The sequence below is a fragment of the Orcinus orca genome, chromosome 12 (genome assembly GCF_937001465.1).
Source record: "Orcinus orca chromosome 12, mOrcOrc1.1, whole genome shotgun sequence".
Classification (NCBI taxonomy): domain Eukaryota; kingdom Metazoa; phylum Chordata; class Mammalia; order Artiodactyla; family Delphinidae; genus Orcinus; species Orcinus orca.
The window spans coordinates 69,835,301-69,842,257 of record NC_064570.1 but is presented as its reverse complement, the minus strand read 5'-3'; the positions used below and the strand labels follow the sequence as shown (position 1 = coordinate 69,842,257).

Sequence of the window (6,957 nt, the reverse complement as noted above, 5' to 3'; positions counted from 1 at the left end):
TACAAATTGTGTTCTGGATTTTAATGCTTCCGCCACATAACTTCCACTCATGTTTCATTAGTCAAAATAGGTCACATGGCTTTGCCTAAGTTCAAAGGAAGGGGAAAGTTTAATTCTCCCATGTGCCCGGAAGCCCCAAATATTGGCAAACAGCCCTAATGACTAACCACAGGGTTACAGCAAACGCATAGTTTCATCAGACGTACAGAAGGTAGACTTTTTTCTAAAACCCCAGAGGTAAGAGAAAGATGAAGCCTCTATGTAGTAAAATTAGTCTAGTGAGACACAAAACATCCCCTCACATGTTTTAAATACATGCTCAACTTCACCCAGCAATTGATTCCGCAGGGTTCATATGGTTGCTAAAACATGTGGTTCAAGTCTCAGCCTATTATAAATGTAGTGGAGACTTTTATATCATTCCTCAAGTGCTACCACGAAAGACCACCAGACAGCAAAGAGATTCATCATCACAGAAGATCTCCCTTGCAAAGTCTGCACGCATCAGCAAAAGCAACCAGAATCTGCCTGATAGGACATACCTAGCACTTCTCTCTACTCCCTGCTATCTTTCTGCATGTGTTTTGGACGTTTTTAACATTTTAGGCTCAGTTCAAACATAAATTCTGAACTGTGAGACCCAGAGTGTACTTATCCTACTTCATTCCTCACCTCGTTTTTCTCTTCTTCCCTTACACTTCATTCTCCTAACCTATACCCGTGACTCCCCAGTAGCACAACTTTTCCCATTGCCGACTTGTGAACCTTCCACCACTGAACTGCCATTCTTCCTTGGCTACTTTCTCCAACAGCCCATGAAGATCTTTGGGCATCACCAGCTGCTAGAAGTCTAAACTCTCCACCTGAACCGTAGGTTGGTTCCTCCCAGCCACCGGAGGACTATGTCTCTGAGAGCAGTGGGCTAAGAAGGTGGCCAGGACCTGGGCTATGGACATGGAATAGCAGCTGACTCTGGCAGGACAAGATTGGCTTGACTGCCCCTCATTGGTCCATTTCTCATCATGTTCTACAGAGATAATCTTACCCTTCCCAGAGCACATCAACCAGAAATGTTTAGATGATAGGTATCAGAAACCTTCACTCACCCTGGATTTTTTTTGAAAGAAAGTATTTATTTATTGGCTCATAAAATTTTCAAGGGTAGGGCTTGTTGGTGGCAAAGCTTAATCCAGGGGCTCAAGTGACGTCCTCAGGATGTGGTTTCTTCTGTTTCTCTGCCCTCCTTCCTCCATCCTGGCTTGCTCTGTGATAGCTTTTCTCTCATGAGTGCAGGACGGATACCAAGAGCTCTTCGGTTCACATCTAGTTCTCAGCAGACCCAGTGAATGCCTTGAGCTCCACATACTGAGAGGTCAACACACTGACAGGTCACGTGGGCCCCCCAATCAAGGCGTCCATAACTGGCATGGAGGATTAAATATGCAGATTGAATGAGGCCAATCAGGCTTGCCCCTGGCGGTGAGGGCAGGGTCATGTCTCCCCAACCCGCGGCAGTGGGGAGGGGACATATAATGTCCCCCCGTAAGAAATCCAAGGTACTCTTATAGGAAGAAGATTGAAAGGATGCTAACAGCCCAGACATGGGCTCCCAGGCAGCCTTTCTTGGACTTGGCTCCTTGCCTCTGCCCCCTTCAGAACTGGCCTTTCTTTTGTTTCACTCTGGACGGTTAGGGGGAGATGGCCTTAGTGTTCAGTAACAGTGAAGGCGTGTTGAAATGGGGGCATGTCCATCAACAGAGGAATGGCTAAAGAAGATGCAGTACATATGTACAATGGAATTTACTCAGCCATAAAAAAGAATGAAATAATGCCATTTGCAGCAACATGGATGCAACTAGAGATTGTCATACTGAGTGAAGTAAGTCAGACAGAGAAAGACAAATACCACACGGTATCACTTATATGTGGAATCTAAAAAAAGGGTACAAATGAACTTATCCACAGAACAGAAATAGAGTTACAGATGTAGAAAACAAATTTATGGTTACCAGCGGGTAAGGGGGAAAGGGAGGGATAAATGGGGAGACTGGGATTGACATATACACACTACTATATATAGAATAGATAACTAACAAGGACCTACTGTATAGCACAGGGAACTCTACTCAGTACTCTGTAATGGCCTATATGGGAAAAGAATCTAAAAAAGAGTAGATATGTGTACATGTATAACTAAGTCACTTTGCTGTACAGCAGAAACTAACACAACATTGTAAATCAACTATACTCCAATAAAAATTTTAAAAAAAGAAATGGGGGCAGTGAACACAGATGAGACAGGAAGCGCTGTCTGCTCTGCAGCCAGGGGAGGGGTGGGGTATGGGGCTTGGGAATGGGGGAGACTTGGAGAAATGAGACAGGAGCTCTGAATCACAGTGGTGAGGAATAAATTAGTGACTCAACAACATTTGGGTTTTTTAATTTGCCCAGAAGAGCTGACTAACTGACGTTAAATTGTACAGACTGCCCCTCCAGAAGCGCGCTGGAACTCAGTGTCAAGGCAATGCGACAGAAAACTAGAGCAAAGCTCACAGAATACAAACGAAGTGGACTTGTATTTATTTGGGTTCCTCAGGGCTCTCAGGAACCATTCAATCCCTCGAGGGCCAGGACCTTGTCTTCCACTCCCCTTTCACTCCCCTCATGTTTGGCAAAATGTCCTGGAGCCCAGGGGACCCAGACTCAACCAAGAGTGGGGGACAAACCCTCCAAAAGAAAGAAATGATCAACGGATGAAGAGAATCCCTTCCTCCAGAGAGAATCATTCATTTCCACACACTTTCAGATCATATAAAAGGTAATGTGGCATGATTACAAATGGAATTATAAATGCCTGCCTTATCCCAAAATAAAGCTGGGGCAGAAAATATTCTCTCACTTCTTACGCAAAGAAGTAGGCCATTTGGGAGGAAGTTGGACCCACTGCTGAAACAGTCTTCAAAGGCACAAGCCTCTGAATGGTCGTTTCTCAAAGGAAAGGCAGAGACAGAATGAACCCTTGCTAAGCGGGTGGGAGGCCATCCTGGACTTCTCCGTCCTGCTAAGACGCAGACCCCGGCTGGAGAGTAGAGCGAGCTGTGGCCGTGCGCTCTGTGCTGCCACCTAGTGGATATAATTGGTAACTACAAAGGCTTGGGAAGGGCCAGGAAAGGAAAACTTCCTGCTTCCCGATTTAAAAAAAGAAAAAGAAAACATGTCCTGTCCAGAGTATCTGTAGAGCAGCAGCAACCAGCCTCCTGACAGCTGCAAACACATCCCTTATTAGTCCACCCTGTAGGCCTGAGAGGCCCAGCGACGCTCCTCATGCTGAGGGCTGGAGAAACACAGCCGGCGCTGCAGGCAGCAGAAGGCAGGTGAATCCTGGGCCCTTCTGGGACATATCCTTTGCTGTGGTTCCAGTCCTGGCAGCGGACTCTTTCTCTTCCTGGTCTGGGCTTTGCTATGCGGCAGCCCTTTTCAGTCTAGGACTGAAACCATTGGTGATGAAACCATCAGTGACCAGTCAGTAGGCAAAACACATGCTCGTCCACTTTGGGGGAAGAGATGTGACAAGTTAATGAGATGCAGCCGCAGCCTCTTCCCGGTCGCACCTCACGCGTGCACACAGGCAGGCCGGCGCTCACAGGAGGTCCGCGCAGCCGCAGTGTGCCCGGTGCCGGCTGACTCTAATCAAGGCAGGCATCGGCTCGCGTGGGAGACCTGCTTCTGGTTCCACGTCCAGGTGGGATCTCTCTCCTGTGCTTCGCTTCTCTGGTGAAGAACCGCCAAGGCAAAGTGGCTCACAGACTCCGTTCTTAGTTAGTCACCAGCCAAATATCAGCTTAGAGATGGCCCGTTCTTGATGCCAGGGCCACCTTACCGCTGCAGCCCTGTTCCCTCTCTAGGTGTATATGGTAGAGGAAGAGCAGAACAGACCTCTGCAACCCGTCATTTGGCATCTCACGAAGAAGGAGTAACAGATGGTTAGAAGCCTGGAACCATGGTTACTCGAATTTCGGACAGGATCTTTAGACATGTTTTCCCTGCTGAACAGAAATGTTCTATCACTTAATTAAATAATTTCATGAAGACAGCTTTGAGACGGACAAGGAAGAAGAAGGCCCTGTGAATTCCACAGAATGTTGCCAAAGGCAGTGCAACTATCTATTGTTTTAAGAAATAACTGACTTTTAAAAACCTCCATATGATTTATAAATCAAAATCATTTCTCCCTCGAGAACAATCCAGAAAGAGTAAAACATTCAAAGCACCAAACTTTCAAAAGACCTGTTGGATTTCAGGGTTCTATCCAAGAAAATAACTCCCTGGATTACTTAAATGGCCGTGCAGCTCTTGGAAACTCAGATGAAAGACACCATCAAAGTACAGAGTGCTATTAATAACCCTTGGTGTCCAGCCATCTCCTTCCCCTTCTCTTTGGGCAAGCATCTGCCTGGTTCTATTTTGCTATTTGATTTCATTATGTAGTTTTCCGACATCTGCTCCCAGGCTCTCTGAGACAAGAGTGAATTCCCGCTCAGAGACGAAATCGCACAAGAAAGGGAAGGAAGACCTCGTCAGCGTGCCGCATCTCATCCCTCAGGTCCCTCTGCCCTGCTTGCCATGGGGGCGGGGCAAGGGGCTGGTTCACCCTCCACAGCCAGCACCTGCCTCGCTCCTCCAAGGGCTGTTCTCAGACTCCGCCCTTGGGAGCCTGGGAATCGAAGCCCTTCCCACTTCAGGCAGCCCGGATCCAAAGATGGGCAGGTAGGAGAGAACAAGTATTCCAGCTCCCCGGCCCCTGATGGAGACCAGTCTGGGGGCGGGGAGGGGGGGGGTAAACTATGTTATCTCCAGAGCTTCCCTGCAGGACACAGCCAAAGTTTTAAAATGTCCACAAATTCTTTGACCCTCCTCCCTTCAAGCGAGCCTAGTGCTCGCTTCGGCAGCACATATACTAAAATTGGAACGATACAGAGAAGATTAGCATGGCCCCTGCGCAAGGATGACACGCAAATTCGTGAAGCATTCCATATTTTTGAGAGACCCGCGTACCGCAAAAAAAAAAAAAAAAAAAAAAAGGTGGAGCCTAATTCCCTTCCCCTTAAATAAAGGCCAGCCCAGGGCTTCCCTGGTGGCGCAGTGGTTGAGAGTCCGCCTGCCGATGCAGGGGACACGGGTTCGTGCCCCGGTCCGGGAGGATCCCATGTGCCACGGAGCGGCTGGGCCTGTGAGCCATGGCCGCTGAGCCTGCACGTCCGGAGCCTGTGCTCCGCAGCGGGAGAGGCCACAACAGTGAGAGGCCCGCGTACCACAAAAAAAATAAAAATAAAAAATAAAATAAAGGCCAGCCTGAGTGCTTCTGCAGAACAGAAGATGGGGGAAACGATGCTCGTCGTGGTCCCAGGCTAGGTCATGAAATGGATAGCTTCTGCCTGGCTTTCTCTCTTGGGCTACACACCTGGGGACTCACACAGCAGGAGGACACTCAAGCAGTCCTGGGAGAGGCCCATGTGGAGAGGAACTGAGGCCTCCCACCAACAGCCAGCACCAGCTCTCCAGCCTGGTGAGTGAGCTGCTTTGCAAATGATCCTCCCGCCCCAGGTAAACCTTCCGAGATCTTGACTGATACTGTGGCTACAACCACAAGGACACACCAGCCGGCACTGCCCAGCCAAGCCACTCCTGAAATCCTGACCCACTTAAACTCTGAGAGGTGATAAAAGTTTATTGTTGTTTGGGGCAATCTGTTACACAGAAATATAGAAGGAATAGGGCTTCCCTCCTTGGGACTTGGCCCAATACTACACCATTGCCTGCCCTCTCTCCCTAATCGTGAATTCATGCTTTCCCATCCCCCTACAGGCTTTCCCTGGGAATGCTTCCTAATACAGTTGAGCCTGCACAGTGCGGGGTTGGGGTGCGGGCCCTCTGCACAGTTGAAAATCAGAGTATCAGAAAATCAGAAAATCATAGTCAGCCCTCCATATATGCGATTCCTCCATATCTGGGAATCCTCCATTTCCATGGTTCCTCCGTATCTGTGGTTTCCACATCCAGGGAATCAAGCAACTGGGGATCGTGTAGGGCTGTGGTATTTACTATTGAAAAAAATCCACGTGTAAGTGGACCCTACAGTTCAAACCCACGTGTTTCGAGGGTCAAGGAAAATCCCTTTCATAAGAACCCTTGTCTCAGAACTGAATTCCCCTCTGGGAACTGGTTAAAACTTCTCATAAAATAATTCTAATTCAGGGTCCTTTTTCCCAGCCCATTTTCTCTTCCACCCCAAGAGTCCTCTTTTCTTATCTGGTTTTGCCTCTTTCCATAGTAACTATCCTCACTCCCTTCCTTCACCCCCTGCATCATTGCAACGCCCCTTCCTCAGCTAATGGACCACAGGAGGGCAGGAGGCTGATGTGATAAAACCAAACCGAAAGGGAGAAGGCCCTTCCTGCCCGTCAGCCAGCTACGTGAGCCTTTAGCCGCCTTGGCAATGCGTCCCTACTCTTCTCTTGCATCCTCTGGGTGACCATGGGAACCACAGGTCTGCCAGTGGGATGGAGGGTCTCCCTGCTGCCCAGCTGAGACTCAGGGGGTGGGAGAAGCCTCCTGAGCTCTGGCCGTGTGTGAGGCAAGCAGAAGTGTGTGTTCCCTGGGCATTTTGCAAGGCACACTTTGGAACCAATGTCAATTCCTTTTTCTAAGTAAACTTAAAGGGGGGGGGGCATAGGTTCTACAAACTCCTAGCTCTGTCAGTCTCTCCCAGAGAAGGAAAAAATGAAAACAAGTAGTCTTGGGATGTTTCCCACATGGAAACTCACAGACTAGGGAAGCAATCCCACTATGACATAGACTGTGCTGAATGGTCGGACACGGCAGGGGACAAACAAGAATAAAACTCCCACTGACGATCCACACAAAGGTTGTCTGAGTGGGAACATGATTCCTCTAGAT

The 6,957-nt window shown here is 48.5% G+C and overlaps 1 non-coding gene across 1 annotated transcript; it reads left to right on the top strand.

Annotated features, from left to right (window-relative positions):
* Positions 1-4,933: 4,933 nt before the first annotated feature.
* On the top strand, positions 4,934-5,040 carry LOC117201462 (U6 spliceosomal RNA). Its single transcript, XR_004483480.1, has one exon. It is a non-coding gene; the product is annotated as a U6 spliceosomal RNA (small nuclear RNA).
* The last annotated feature ends 1,917 nt before the right edge of the window (positions 5,041-6,957 follow it).